The 17,104-nt window shown below is 39.6% G+C and overlaps 1 long non-coding RNA gene across 1 annotated transcript; it reads right to left on the bottom strand.

The window, feature by feature from the left end:
• Positions 1 to 10,202: 10,202 nt before the first annotated feature.
• Positions 10,203 to 13,693, bottom strand: LOC107303645. Its single transcript, XR_001549594.2, has 5 exons — positions 13,560 to 13,693; positions 11,132 to 11,205; positions 10,951 to 11,012; positions 10,549 to 10,638; positions 10,203 to 10,447 (listed from the first exon to the last, which is right to left on the bottom strand). It is a non-coding gene; the product is annotated as an uncharacterized LOC107303645 (long non-coding RNA).
• Between the last annotated feature and the right edge of the window lie 3,411 nt (positions 13,694 to 17,104).

Genomic DNA, 17,104 nt, shown 5'->3' with positions numbered 1-17,104 from the left:
GGAGGGGAGGGGGGAACGGGTGGAGTTTAGCCAGTGACGTGGCAGGGTCGCGTTGACGTGGAGTTCTAGAGGGAAAGAGGAGTCCGTGAGGGTTAGCCGCGTAAATTCGCGCGGGGTGGCGTGGAGTTGCGCGGGCGCCCGTCTCGCAAATTGGATTTGCTTTGGCGCAAATTGGATGGCTTTGGCGGGCCAACTGAACTACTGAAGCATAGGGAACTCGAACTACATTACTTCAGCGTACCACTGGACACGGGTCAACTAGCACCGCCTATCTGTGTATCTTTCGTCCGATAATATCAATTTTTCTCAATTTTTCGTCGGTTATAATTTTTAAACCGTTAAATAATATATTTTATTATTTCATCTTTATAAAATAAAATTTTAATATAATAGTAGTGAATCGTATTGTTTATATCATTTAATAGCTATAAAATATCAGATAATTTTTCTTCCTTTGTAGCAAAAAAAACACACCCTAACACGAGAAAAACGATACCACATGATAATCTTCTTCAACGAGGCCTCAAGGCCTCAAATTTTCTGAATGAAGTGAATACTCTATGCAATTAGCACGACATCAAGCAAAATAACACACAAAAAAATTATAACCATAATTCTGAAATTATGAATAAAAATGACTACAACAGCAATAGGCTAATAAAGTTCAAGCTCACACAATAGTCGCAATAGTTAGTCTCACAGTGATACACAAAATCACAATACGGTGAGACAGTGAGCTCACACAATAGTCACAATAAAGTTCAAGCACATCATTAAGTCCTATTAGGCTGTTACTTATTGGCCCAACTATTTCCATTTTTCTAAAAAAAAAATGGGGTCCCGTGGGATCCCTACAGGGATTTTTTGTCGCCCACCCCATCCCCGAACAAAACGAGGCCCAGGCCCCAACCCCCGCGGAGCCAAAATGACCCCCAGCCTCAATGGTATCAGTCCCCAATGGGAAATTTGCCAAGCCTAATTATGAAATAAATCTATGCTCGTTACCTGTCCTAAAAGGACTTTATTTTTATCTTATTTAACATATACCAATATAGACCAAAAGGATAAAAATGCACTTCACTAACATTCGAATGCAATTGTCTAGACTTTAGCCTACTTACATGTATATAAGGTGTTTTTGAAAAAGGTACCAACCCAGTAGTATATTGAAAAAAGTACCAAACAATAGTATCTTAATAGTTTTTATAGGGAATAACTGTTTGGCTTGTTTAGGAAAAGTTAAACATCATATTTATAAATAAAAAAATAATTTACAAATAAAACTTTTATATATGTGTTCTTAGTGATTTAAAAGCAAGGCTTAAAAATAAAGTATGGTGAAAAAATCTCCAAATTTACTCTAAATGTTCAAAATTTAATTTTTAGCTTATAAACATAAGCAGAAACAAAACGATGCATTGATAGAAAGTGGCAATATCAATAACCAGTCATTGAAACATTACAAACTCGGTATCATGGAGTAGATTTTCTAAAAAATATATAATATAATCCAACTAGAATTACAATTTAAAATATATGAAAATTAGAACAAAGAGAAGTGAGAATTTAAATAATTAAGTCAATGAAATACACACAAATGTGAAATTTCGTCCAAAAGTAAATAATTGATATTAAAATAAGATTCCATGTACAAATAAAACTTATTAAAAATCTAAAATTAGGATTTAAAAAATAAATAGTAAGATAATAGAATGTGGAAATACAATTATATAGGGATAAAATTTTTTATTAAAGTTAAATAATGTTAAGAGCATAAAAAATTGAATTAAAAGGACAAATATTATGGAGACTATAATATTTTAAATTTAGATTAAAAAGTAATATCAAGAGAAAAAGCCCATGTAAACATACAATTTAGAAACATGTTAATTTTGTTTTTAAAAAAACTATTGAGAAAAGAGTTATGTGGTATTATGGTCTTCATAAAAAATAAATAATATTACGATAATAATAGTTCATAGCATTACTTATCTTAATAATTAGAGGACCTTCCAGGAGCTTATTATTCCTAATACATAAAAATAATTAGAAATTACCATATTAATTGAAAAGTATTTCACATGTTAATCAAGAAAAAGAATATGGCTTGATCATCTAATCTATATAAAAATACAACTAACAAATAAGATTTAGTCCTCAAACGGTCAAACCTATACCAACATAATACCGGAGTTTCTAAGGTCCAAACCATGAGTGACAACAACGAAATAGAATATAAGAAAGCCAGTAACAAATAGTTGTTGATAACTATGTGCATTTTCTTACTTGGAACAAATTGTAAATTTATGAATATATGATATAATATGGCTTTAGTAGGTGAAAGGATGTCATTAGAGATGCCAAGAAGACATCACTAATAGTCTAAAGATAAAAATAGAGGAAATAAGATAAACAAATATACCATTGAAGTTAGATGTCATTAATTTGTTGATAAATAAAAGAATAGTAAAGGATTCATCATGTTTGCTTTATAGACATATGAATTACGAAATTAATCAGAATACGAGACATATAAGTTTGGTCAAGTTAGGTCAGAGTTTAAAACTATACTGTCAATATTTTTTATTAAAATATGAAAATATATGTTGTTGTGTGAGAAAATCTTGTATATGATGCTAATCGCACAGTCCACACGCGCCACTGCTGGTTATATCTACGCAATTAGCTTTCTTGATAAATCAACAATTATGTGCTCCTGATGACATGATACTCTGGGTGTTTCGCATGAGAGAAGACGGGGAATGAAAGCACGTCTCTATTCTCAGTGCTCAAGCGCAAGGAGCATTGGATTCTGGAAGAAGCAGCGATACCTGGCAAGTCAAACCCAACAGTACCGTGATGGCGGCAGTGTGCCGAACTGCGGCCCCGTTGTTTTCTGCTGCTAGCCTGCTACTTACCCCAAAGTCCCCCCTCCTGAAAATCTCAACAGGCAAAAGACAAAAGCATGATTGCAAAGTTGCTTGGAGAAAAAACAGCGACTTCACCTGCGGGGAAGACAGGTGACGAACCAATCCTTGACGAAACAGCTTGTTAGCATCTGAACAGACCAACAAAGGACGGCTAACTTTAACATAAGAGTATGATGCGTCATGTATTGTCAATGCCTTCAACGGATATATGTTTTTGGTACAGCCTACAGTTTACACGAAACTACTCCTCCGTCCCACAATAAACCAATTCTTCGGTTCCCATGTTCAGCATTTGACCATCCGTCTTATTTGATATTTTTTTAAGAAATTAAAAAAAATTAGTCACATGTTAAGTACTATTCATGATTTATCATCTAATAAAAACAAAAATGTTAATAGTAAAACAATTTTGAATAAGACGAAGAGTCGAACATTATAGGTAAAAAGTGAAAAAAAAATCAATTTTTAGATACAATGTTTTGACTCTTCGTCTTATTTAAATTTTTTTACCATTAATATTTTTATTGTTACTAGATGATAAAATATAAATAGTACTTTATGCGTGACTAATTTTTTGAAGTTTTTTACAATTTTTTTAAATAAGACGAATGACCAAAGCATTGGACACAAAAATCAAAAAATAACGTTATTATGGGATGGAGGTAGTACAATTTTTTAATTTTTATTTAATTAACAAAACAAAAGGTAACATAATAAGTATCTACAACAGCCGCAAATTGGACGTTTGAGAGAGCGCTTATGATAACTAGAAAAATCTGATCATCAATTAGATGAATTAAGAATTCGTGCAAAATAAAACATGAAACTAAAAATATCAGACCCTTTAGTTTTCACACCCCATCTTTTCACTTATAAGACACAATTTAAATTTCAAACTTAAATTTGAAATAGATTTTGAAGTTTTTTATCGTAATTTATTTTCCAACCTTAACTTTTAAATCGATAAGAATACATATATAAAATTTTTATTCACGAATTATTTTTTAATTACAAATATATCATTTGACTTTTTTCTCGTAAAAAGATCAAACAATCACCGCTTCAGTTTACTAACAATTAATAATTCTTAAATTTCACATTTATACATATGTAGTTGTAATTACCATGCACTGATTTTATATATTATTATTATTCATAATTCGAAATTAATAATTAGCATGGTGTAATTGATGCTAAGTATTTCAACCCAAGCAATTATAATTAAAAACAACAAATTTATCATATAATTAATATTTAATAATTATAATACGGAAATGGTAGGTTATGGGGTATCGTTCCTCAACATCGGCACGAATCAGCATTGGTGGAAGACACATACGATTCACGATGGTTCTCTCTTGCATCGGCGTGGATCTAACGGTAATAATGGACAAAGCTCTTAGGTTTTTTCACAACCCTACCTTAAATATTTAGCTTAAAAACCTATAAAATTTCAGCCACCCCTTTTAAACTATATTCCATAAATTTTATATAAAAAAAACTTGAGCTAATCACCGTCTCTACGTAAATCTTATCGCGGTCACAGATGTAGCAAGCCAACAACAACCGCCTTCTTGTCGTGGCGCAAGTGTCCACCACGGTGGTAGCTGGAGCCCTCGCGCATGACGACGACGGCGAGGTCGGTCACCGACTCAGGGGGCACACAACTCCTGCCGAGGGCACGCATGTGTAGCAAGGATTTGTTGCGACACTACCCCACTCGATCGGATCAGTGACGATGGCTGGCCTACATGCCATGGACGCCGAGGAAGTGTTGCACGGTGACCTTTCCACCGAAGATGACTAACAACACAGCAATGAGCGATGGATGCAGGGACACCAGCTACCATAATTGAATCAAATCGAGTAGTGGAATTTGTGTATTTGAACCTGTGTTTGTGAAGTATGGGAAGAGGAGATGGATGGGGATGATTGGAATAGAAAACAGGCAACGACGAAGAGGATCGGGAGGGCTGTAAATAGATAGATTGATGCACCTATACTTGGTAGCTTTAGCATGGTACCCGATAGGTATCATACGGTACCAACAAACTATCCAATTAATACTAGATTTGGTGACTGTCAAAAGTATAAACGGAATATCTTGGTATAGCGGTTCTTTTATAATAATAGTACTAATAACTCACATAAAGTATGTGTTAGCGACTAGTGGTTCTAATCCTACACTAACTCCCTTTGTTTTTTTTCCAAGCTTACTTGTGCCTAGCTATTACTCCCATGTAGGGATGGACGCTGGCTAGCTCACGGGTAAATTAGGGGCTGCTCTCGTTTAACTAAATAAATTAATTTACACTATAAAATAAAAAATATTTATTTAAACTAAAACTGAAACTAAATTACATGGAGCCTAGCCTATGGCCAGAGTACCAAAGAGGCCAAGGTGTACCATCAACTCTTGCATCACTATTCGACGTTTACTAAGGTTCCAAGTTCCAACACTCACGGTGCAGAGTTTGGCCAATGCCATAGCTACAATCAAATAATAACTTAAAAATGGCGGTAACCAAACTGCCGCGAGATTAGTTAATTAAATGTGAGGTTATAATACCACAACACGGTAATGTCAGGATTAAAATAAGATTTGAAAGTCAAAACAGATGAGCTAAGCACTAATACCGTGTTCTTTTCCGGTCGAACATGGAAGATGAAAAACTACATGATTTTTGTGATAATTATTTAATGGTGTAAATGATAGAATTAACCACTACAAAGTTAAAAATCTACTTTCTAAGAGTGAGATGGTGAACTTATATATAAAACTTTATAAAAAATATATTGATTAACCACTCAGGAAGTGCGCGTGCAAAAAATAAAAAAAATCTAAGAGTAATTACGGAGAAGAACGTTTTTTTTTTTGAAAGCAGAGAAGAACGCAGTTAAGCCCACATGGCACAGTTTCAATGATTCATGGCACGTTGTTCTCGTGCAACGCGTGTATGCTGCACAGACAGCATGGAGCTATACGGTTCGAGAGAACGCAAAGGATCCAATAAGCATAGGGGCGGCCAGGCAGGGGTCTAGGAGCTCCTGCGTTTCCACCTTCCCACCCGCTCTCTCGCCTCACATGCAAGAAAATTTTGATGAGTACAACACTGCTCAAACCAACCAAACTATGGGAAACAAACTGTTTGCAACTTGGGAGTCAGTCAGTCGTTTGTCTTTGAGGCAAGCCTAATCTATTGAATCTATCCGAGTTTAATACACTTATCTGAACTGGGGTACAACTAAATTTTTTTCAACATTTGGCATAGGTAAGGGGTTGCTTAGTTGGCAAAAATTTTTGCTAAAGCGGTCACATCGAATGTTTGATCAGATATCGGAAGGGGTTTCCGAACACGAATAGAAAAACAAATTTCAGATTCCGCCGAGAAACTGCGAGACGAATGTTTTGAGTCTAATTAATCTATCATTAACATATGTTGGTTACTGTAGCACTTATAACTAATCATGTCCTAATTAGGCTCAAAAGATTCGTCTCTCTCGATTTTCCCTCAACTATGTAATTAGTTTTAACTAGTTTTAATGTTCATGTATATTTAATGCTTCATTTAGATGTTCAAAAATTCGATGTGATGTTTTTAGAAAAAAAATTTAAGAACTAAACAAGGCATAAGTGGAAGGCTAGTATGTTTAACTTAAACTGGTATTGGGACCCACGTGACAGCATTGGGTCAATAGGGTTGAATGATGGTTGAGTGCTTTTACACCACAAGAAAACATGTGCATAGAAAATTTAAGACAGCAACTATTTCTAATTCATAAGGTCTACTCGACATTTTCAATTATTTCACTTTCAAGTTAATGTCCTTGAAAACCGACTGTTCAACCATCTCAAGTAAACATAGGCTCATTCGTTTAAGAGAGAAACAAAATATTTGGATTCATGAAGAATATTTTCTATAAGTGTCATTCAATCATAGGAATGAAGTATATAAAAATCAAAGGAAACTTTCCTATTCTACGATCGCAGAGTGGAGACAAATGAAATTTTACATCAACTCTGACCTCGTAAAAATTTCTATGGATTAGTATCTACATGTGTTCTTATTCCTCCGCTTTCTTATTTTTTATGGGTGAAAAATTCTCCAAATTGAGCAAGCACTAAAACTTAATTTGAGCTGCAGCCTTTAAGGATTAGCCAATTTTGATTTTTAAAACTTAAATTGAATCAATTTAGCGGGATTTTTCATTGTTTCTAGTCCTTTTCAGTTTGGGCGTTTAGGCCAACAAGAATATAAGCATAAAGGTTTTGCCCTAAAATTTATTTTTCTTTCTTCAATTTGTTGGAATGACCGAAGGAGGTCATTCAATGTAATTAAGATATAAAGAAAAGTTACAAGAAAAGTTTTACATCGACGGCTGGCTGTCGAGTAAGGATGTGTACCAAAGCACACACCCCAAACCAAGTGCCTAGGGCTGGATAACGAGCCAGCTCGGCTCGGCTCGGTCCAGCTCGTTAAGATAACGAGCTGGCTCGGCTCGGCTCGTTATCGTAATGAGCTAAAAACACAGCTCGGCTCGGCTCGTTATAAAGCTCGAGATGACTCGTTAGGCTCGTGAGCCATGCATAAAAAGCTAACCTAAACAATTTTTCAATAGGTTATACAAGCAAATTTTCATTTCAAACATGCAAATCATATGAAATTGTATTTAAATATTAAAATTTGAACCAACAAATCACATGGTGAACGTGAACACATGCATTCTAGAGTGAAATCAATGAACGCCGATGAATCTTGTGTCTTTGGTCTAGCTCGTTAGGCTCGCGAGCAGCTCACGAGCCAGCTCGAGCTGGCTTGTTGGCTCGTTATCTCTAACGAGCTAAAATACTAGCTCGGCTCGTTAGAAAAATAAAACGAGTCGAGTCGAGCCAAGCCGAGTTTGTCATGAGTCGAGCGAGCTAACGAGCCACGAGCTTTCTGTCCACCCCTACAAGTGCCAACCGTCCAAACACACACTACAGAAAGGAAAGCTAAGCACCGAACTGGCCATCGCTATGCGAGACCGATCGCCACCGAGCTAACGACACCACTATGACACGAAGACTCTAAAACGACGCCCTCACGAGGGTCGCGACGCCAAAAGACGTCGCCGTCATCCATCCAAAGGCTGGATAAGGTTTTCACCTAGAGCTCCTTGAAAAGGAGGAGGGATACCTCAACAGTGCCCTCAGGAGGGTTACTACGCCCGAAGGGGAAGCCAATGTTGGCCCAAACAATTGGGCTAAGCTTTCGCTTGGAACCCCCTACCACGGTGGTACGTCACCCAATTTGAAACCACCATCTAAACATCGGCGGCACATGGCTTCCACCACACTCGACCGATGCCCCTCCGTCGGTCGACTTCATCGAACCACCGTCCCTGAGAGCTGGCCCAAGACCTCTCCGTTCCACCACCCGTCGGCCTCCTCGCCAGATCTAGTTGAATGAGAACCCGGGATTGGATGGCTTTGCTTCAGCAGCCTGAGCTTCCCCCGTTGACAAACCGCCGCCTCAATCCCCCTAGAAACTCCCCACAGAGAAGGGGAGGAGCCCCAGGAAGGGTGAGGGTGCTGGCCAGCAACGAGAAAGACGACCCACCGCCGCCAACTCCGTTAGCACAACTATCTGGGCCTGCGCCAACGCCAGACACGTTGTCGCTCTGGCTCCGGCGCCACCCGTCGGCGCTTTCGTTGCCCGGCCGCCGCTCCCCACGTGGCCACCACGTCGGCAACCCGGTTGCCCAGCCGTCGAGGCATGGTCGCTCTTGCCCGCACCGGAACACACTGTCGCGGCGCCAGGCTGGGGATGGCCAGACCTGCTGCCTCCCCACGCCTCCTCCAGCCAGCACAGGCTTTATGCTACCACCGTGTGCGCCATCGGCCCTCTGCTGCCGCGCGCGCGCCGGCCTCCTCCGCCGCGAGCGCCGCTCTCCACTCCGTGTCAAGGACACATCGCCGCCGCGCCGCCACCATGGCTGCACGTCGCCCAGGCGCCGCCACGCCGGCTCCTGGCGAGGGGTGGTCGGATCCGGTCTTGGGGACGCCGGATCCGCCGCCTCCCCACGCCTCCCTTCGTCGGCCTCCTCTTGGGCGTGAATGTCGCGCCCTCCGCCGCCGTGGCCGACCTCGGCCTCCTCCAGCCGGCACCGCCTCTGCACTGCTGCCGCACGCGCCGCCAGCCTCCTCCGCCGCGAACGCTGCCGTCTCCCTCTGCCACGCGCGCCGCCAGCCCCCTCTGCCGTGAACACCGGCGTCTCCCTCCGCCGCACGGCCCTGTTTCCCCCTCCCAGCGCATGTGGAAGAAAATGAAGCCCTACTGCCACCGTCATTGTAGCCGACCGGCTTTGCCGGTGGCCACTCGGGCGGTGGCGAGGATGGGGGAGGGGTTGGGAGGGTGGCGGCGGACGGGACTTGTTGCCGTCCCGGTCGCCCTAGGGTTCGAGCGACCGGGACCCTTTTGTTGTCCCGTGCGAGACGGTAGTAACTCTTCTTTCTTTCTTCAATCACGTCTTCGGCTTATAAGGCACGGTGTAAAAACGGCTTTCAAGCAAACCTCACCATGGCATTTGCTATATGTTGGTAAAAACCCATATTGCTTCGGTGTAATTTGAGTGGTTCATCAATACTTGTTAGGATTTAAAATCTGATTAGTACTTGAAGTATATGACTTGCACTCCTTAATAGAGTGAGGTAGATACTATACTTTCCAATTCAGGGAAAGAGTCAAATAACATATTTACAAACAAAAAATAATTTGTTAATAAAACATTTATACATGTGTTCTTAATGATCTAAATGTCAAGGCTGAAAATAAACTACGTTAAAAAACCTCAAAATCAACTCTAAATTTAAGGTTGAAGATTTAAATTTTGGTTTTTAAGCATAAGCAGAAGTGAACATATGGGGTGGTATTAATCGTTAGAACTAAACCGATCAATGACTTGGAATCAAGATGAAGAAATGATAGATTGGTCCAATGCATCGCTCCATCATCAAGCAAGCGATATAAAGCATCCTTGATTGTTCCTATTACAAAGTACTACCTTTTTTTTACCTCAAAGACAAAGAATATTTTCATGTACTATTCCCTCAAAAAAAGAGAAATATATGTAGTTATAAATTGAAAGGATGGGTTGCAAGATAGTAATATAAATATTGTAAATTAGCATGTCAGCCATATTGATGTTGGTGATTGTTTGTTTGGAGTGACGAAGATATGTGGTAATTTAAGTTACCTCTAGGTCGCAATTTAATTGAAGAGATATTGTGAAGAATGTTGTTTTCGAAGAAAATTAGGGCCACTTCCAAACACATTATTAGAACAAACTTGCTACTTAGTATTTTGACAAGGGCACAAGTGTAAAACAGAGAATTAAAAAACATTTGAATAATCATTTGAATAGACCGCAGGAGAAATGCAGTAAGCAGAGGACATAGACAGACTCAAAGTAGAGTTTCCATGATGGTTGGATCTAATGTTAAACTTTCCTCTAAGATCTCCTTGTCTTGAGTTATCCTATATGAATTTATAAGATCGTTAAAGTTTCAATCATTTGTTTATTTTCTAGTATGTTTTTCCTACAAATGAAACAAACCCTTAAGTTGTCAAGTGCGAACCTGCTTTAGTTTGTCCGCTTCCCACCAAAAGGTCCACTCAACTAGGACCATCCATCCGCGAGAAAGGAATCTTGGACTTGGTTAGTCTCCCTGTGTAAAGATAACCATGGATTAAAGTAAGAATAGAACAACATGGGAGTAGGGCTAAAAGTTCTGCAACAATAACATATTTCCTCAAGTCCAACACAGGTAAATAGAATAATGGTAAGGTTATGCCAGGTCTATCGCTGGACTGGGGTACCGATGGATTAAAAGATTGAAAATGTGTAGAAATATGGGCCTTTTGGAGAACTACAACATTGTTAAACAAGGTAAAGAAGAGTATGGTACACCTTTTGCAGCATAGAAAATAAACTATTCACAATTGACCTATTGCTTCAGAACAAAGATTAAGAAATGTACCATCAAGCTAGTCCTCTTGAGGGGCAAAAGCCAGCAGATCTATTGTAGTACGGTCAGCAAAGCTGCAGAGCCAAGAAATCAAATCCATATTTGCAGGAAATATTTAGTTCCCAGAGGTAGCAAAAGGCAGGGTTCGAAGGATGAACCCCACCCAAAAAAGGTCATATGGAGTCGAACTCACTTCAGTAATACTCTGATTTGCAACTTTTGCAGTACTGGTCTTTTATCAGCGAGCTGTGCTCTTATGCAACCAACCTACGTGAAGGAAACACAAATTGCATTAATTTATCAATAGTGCATCAACTACTATCTCTTTTCAAATTGTCCTTGGTCTCGAACAATAGTATGAAGTGATAGGCCAAAACATCAAATTAATTGTCAAATAGCACAGCGGGGATCTACCCATAATAAAACCGTACAGGCACAGCAAGCCATCAGTATTCTACATGTCCCAGATCTATAAGTAGAGCACCATAAGAACTGGAATTTGGCATTGGAACATCCAAGAAAAGATTTGGATAAAAACATGTTATAAACACCAAAATAGTATACCACAGAACAAGAAACTATTGGTCCATTCCTAACAACATGGTACAATAGCATAAGATAGATATGAGATGAATAAGTGAGTTCTCCAGGTAATTTTAATCATTCCAGTCAGCAAGTGCTGTGCAATTTGGTTTACTCAAAATAGCTGAAATGGCTGGATAGTAATGATTATTGCTATGGTTGACTCTGTAGCTATGTCTAGAACTTCAGTAAATTGGTATCTACCCTGGAAAATTCTTCCATATCATGTTGTAATAAGTCAATTATATCCTACTAAACCATCTGTTGGAAAACTTCAAGAATAAAGCAGTTGAGTTAGCAAATGTTGCTGCACCACGATGCCAATTAGGACTGCAAAATATCTTTCAACAAGCAATAGAGTGTTTTGCATACAATAATCAGGCAGCTGGCCAAAACATATTGCTCTGAAAATGTGCACAATAATGATGAATGTAGACCTGAGGTAGGTTAAGCCATAACAAAGAAGAAATGCAAATACTACCTTGGCCATGCCCAACGTGATTGATTTAAGCCAATCAGAAAACTTGCTCTGCTACTATGATGTCTAAGGCATGAAGCTTTGCAAATAAAAGCATGAAAAGAATACAGAAGATATATGCATTTTTCATGATTAGTAACTAAAATTTAACCAGGAGATCGATTAGAAGACAAGCAATGAAGCAATAAAGAAGGAATACTAATGGATTACTTAAGGGAATACTAATGATTACTTAATCGTAGCATTAGCAGAAATTGGCAGTAGAGGACATATGATTGTCTAGTGTTTAGACTCATCATTTAACCAGAAACCATCTAACAACCTTCTGAGTAGGATGGGAAAGGATAAAGAGTTTGGAAATTTATGTCCAAACTTCCCAAAGATAGTGAAGTTACATTTCAAATTTGAAAACAGCAAGACCTACTAGAGGTGCATTGTCACGTGCAAGGATATTTTAGGGCAAAGGAAAACATATTAGATACTCCCACCGTTTTCTATTTGACACCATTGACTTTTAAATTTATGTTCTACCATCTATCCTATTAAAAAATTATATACTTATTAATTATTTTGTTATGATTTGTTTTGTTACTGAAGATACTTTAAGCATAATTTATAATTTTGTATATTTGCACAAAAATTTTGAATAAGACGAATAGTTAGGTATAGATCAAAATGTCAATGACAAATAAACAAAAACAAAAGGAGTATGATAGTAGGAAGAAACAGAGAATAGCCCTGGATCTCGTCAGTGTGGCAAGTCATGATCGATGCCACTTCTGCGAGGCAGGGACAAAGAGACAAGAAAATAACTCAATATAATTCTGTAATGACTACCTTAACCTGGATAGGGACCCTCTTTATATAGATGAAGGATTACCCAATCTAATCCTATCTTAACAAAATCCGACTCACTGTCCAACTAAGGAAGAAAAACTCTAGAATAAACCTACGGCTTATCATTTCATTAACCGTCCAAACTTGAGGTTCTAAATCAACCTAGAATGGATATAGAAAACTAAATCAAGCTAGAATGGATATAGAAAAAAAAAGCATAAGAACGAAATCTTAAATAAGAAATTTGATTTAAAAAGTGTGTTGTTCATGGGGTTTTCCCCCTCCCTTCGCACTTTAGACTTAGCTATGCACTATACAGCCACTCGCAGAGCTACATCGTTATTTCTTACTCACTCCTTTTCGGAGCAATTGCGCGAGCTGGGGTAGTTGCCGCAGCACACTTGCGCACTCACGCGCTAACGCTGCCTCAGCAACCAACCATACGCGACCACTTCGCCCTAATTCCCTGTAGACTATGAATCCTCTCGGTACAAGGAGACACTCTTCTACTCTGAGTAAGAAACATGACACAATCTCCCTTCAAGAAACACTTCGAATCCCGGAGCTAATCGCACCTACACAGTCCCCTCGGCACGATCGCCGCCGACGGGAAGCCCCCACAATGGCGAAGGGGACCGAATTCAAATGCAAAATTGCGCGAAATCAAGGCATAGAGAGTTGCTACCGATTCGGCGATTCCAAGACCGAGGGTGGTGGTGGCTACCTGGAGCTTCCTGCGCCGATGCTTCGACTCCGGAGTCCGGCTCCGACGAGTCCCCCGCCGCCGCCGCCATCCTCCGACGCTCGGCGGTCGGCCGACGCCGTGCGGGGACAGAAATTGGGCACGGAATGCGTGATCGGTTGGGCCTGGTCCGCCAGTGGATAATGGGCTTGGACTGCACTTTCCCCACCGTCTGATGGGCTCTTATTGGGCTTTTTATAAATTGGGCCTTTTAATGAATTAATCGACCCTTCGCTTCAGGTTTCTTCAGAAAAGCTTGCAAATCTCAACAAAAAGATGGTTCTCAGCGTTTGGTTGGAGCTCGTCAATGCTGACACCGAGAGAGTTAGCAGCTGCACTTCATACTCTTCTCGTCACTAAGAATGGCGCATGTAAGAGATCAACAAGGTTAGCATGTAAATAGCGTGCTGGATGCCCGTTGCCCTCTTGGGCATCAACCAGTTCATTCGGAGAAGATTGCTACTTTCAATCTGAGAGACGGCAATGGAGCACTTCAAATGACCATACATCAGCACATCATAAAGAAAGCTCGCTTCCGTTAATAAAATAACAGAAACAACTAAGATTCGGCAACAGAAAAACAAGAAGTGAGGATTAAGCAAAGTTTGTTTCTGGTAATTAGTTACTTGTCATAAAAGTTATCTGTACAACTATCTTCTGTTTTCCCTAATGCTTTTTCGAGTTGAAACGTGCTACAAGGTAGAAAAACACAAGCACCCAAAGTATTGCATTTCCATCTTTCCAGCTAAAAGGTCGAGTGAAGTAAAACACTGATATTATGTCCACATATGCAGGGGTACGAACATCACAATTAATTAAGTGACAACATTCTTGGGAGGGCACGGTGTCGGTTGAGCATCAGGAGACAGGTACGAGATCGAGATTAGCTTTGATCTGTAGTTATCTGCTCCATCTTCATGATTCTCGTTTGCTGCACGCGACCTCGGTGATTTCACCTCCAGATTCTGGGGTGAAGGTTTCTCCGGGAGGGACTGGGAGATCTCAATGAGAGACTGACGAGTAGCTTCCTGAGTGAACTCCGCTGGTGCTGCAGGCGATGCCATCGATCAAAGGCTACATTTGATATGCAGAAAGAAGAATATCAGTTCCATCCTAGCTCTGAAGACTTGAAACATGAATGACAAGGAAATAGATAGTGTATACAGAATATAGTAATGAGTGATACAACCAATAAGCAAGAGCAAATTTTGACAAATGATTCTCCTAGAATCCCAGTGCCAAGCTATCACGTCGATTTCCACTTTGCTAGATCAAAGAACGAAGATGCAGAGTGAACCTTTATCAAACAGGTAAGGTTTTTCATGAAATTAGATGTGCACTTCCCAACTATCACAATATAGGCATCTCAGTCTAGAAACATCATACATTGTGTTCATGTAAAAATTACAAAGACCCAAAGGTAGCTGGCAGATGTTCAGTGAGATGATGCATATAACTTGAATTTGACATTCTCGTTTAATTTTATACATATGCGACTCTGTCACTCCAACCTTTGTTGCCACTTTGGTCAATTGAGATAAAGATAGATTTGGAGAATAACGAAGAATACTTTTGAAGGCTGAGTTTTCTTTAACAGAGAACAACAAAAGAAAAACAAATGGTGCCTGCTACAATAGCCTAAACTGCAGTCATGTATATGTATTGTCAGATATGGTTTATCCTTGCGGCAATTCTTTTAGGACACACAAAGCTTTGCACGTTACTGCACTAAGGATAAAATGCTTTGCTTGTGCACTCCATTAAGGATAAAGCAATGAAATAAAGCTTTTTAAACTGATGTTGCAGAAGGAACACATGAAACGTCCAAGCTATAAGTTTCCTTTCGCCTGGCATCACTGACAGGCATCTCCTATGTAATATGGGGGAAAACATCTAAATATGTCTTGACAACTGACATTCGTTTTACTCAGCAAATATTGGTCAAATCCACAAGTTCAGAATCAAATGTTCCTTTATTGAAGTTCATCAAATAAACTAACCTGGAAAGTGGTCCGAACTGTAGAAAAAACTATGATGGAAGGACAAGAAACAACAAAGGATTCTAAGAAGACCTAAATCTTTCACTACCAACCGATCACCTTGTTAGAAGAAACAACCTCTACCCTCATTAAATTTAGCTCCTTTGATGGGCCTCTAATGAAGGTAGGGGTTTGTTCTTCCACCAACCTCCTATTATGTAATATGGAGGTCTGTTTAGCTTTATAAATGCCAGTAAATGATCAAGACTTCGTTTAAAACATATTTGCAAAACAGTTCGTACAACCCTACGTTTCAACGCTAACCATTCACAGAGACAGCGGTAGTAAAGCCTAATAATAGTACCCGTTGACCCAATTTAGGACCAAAAGTGAAGCTAAGAATGGCCTTCTACAGCTAGTCAAGACTACATGAATAAAACATCCTAATAGAATCGAGGTATGATTCACCAAAGCAGAGGCGGAGCTAACGCTGAGCATGGGGATCCAGTTGATCCCCCAAAAATTCCAACAAATAAACTGCTACCAGTACTCAAAAACAGAAGTACTGGCAAGCATGGTCTTCTACAGCTACTAGTCAAGACTACAAGAGTTCCACATCCTAATACAATCGAGGTATGATTCACCAAAGCAGAGGCCGAGCTAACGCAGAGCATGGGGATCCAGTTGATCCCCCCAAAACTCCAACAAACATACTTCTACTCGTACTAAAAAACGAAGTACTAGCAAGCAAGATCCGCGCTAAGATAGATGGAACCGAGTATCGATTATACTGCTTAAGAAAAAAAATAACTCAAAGCGAGTTAGGGTTCGTCACCTATGGATCAATCAAGGCTCGGGGCAGATCGCCGGTCGCGCCGATCCAGTAGACTGGGGGAGGAGCAGACGATCTTGGGACAAGAATTTGCTTGAGGTGACAGCGGATTTTGGGTGGGACTGGGAGGGGAGGAGGCGTGTTTGGCGGAGAGCGTAAGGAGAAATGGGGGGAAGTGAATCGTTTGCTGCTGCCGCGGGAGGAAGAAGAGGAGGAAGGCTAGTTGGATTGTGACGGCAAGATTATGATAACGGTAGCTTGTAGGAACGACTTTCTAAACAAATTTTCTCGCGTCCACATGGTGTTGTGTTTGGTTTGTTTGTTTCTTGTTCAGGTTTCCATGGAGTTGGAATGGTTTTTGGCCGGCGTGGTCTCGAAGGATGACAGACGACGGATGACAGCTACGCCGGTTCCTTTATGTGAAAATGGTCGAAGCAATTCCCTAATATAAAACGCGATAAATTATAGGTGCATGCTTAGTTACGTATTCTCTGGTTTATTTTACATCATTGATTTTTTTTATTTACGTTTGATCATTCATTTTATTTAAAAATTTTATCCAAATATACAAAATTATAAATCAAACTTAAAGTTACTTTAGTAATAAACCAAATCATAAATAGTCAATAATTATATATTTTTTAATAAGACAAATGGTCAAACATAGATAAAAAATCAACGGCGTCAAAAAAAATCAAAGGGAGTATTAGTTATTG

This window comes from Oryza brachyantha, chromosome 2 (assembly GCF_000231095.2).
Source record: "Oryza brachyantha chromosome 2, ObraRS2, whole genome shotgun sequence".
Lineage (NCBI taxonomy): Eukaryota > Viridiplantae > Streptophyta > Magnoliopsida > Poales > Poaceae > Oryza > Oryza brachyantha.
This window is presented reverse-complemented; position numbering and strand designations above follow the sequence as displayed.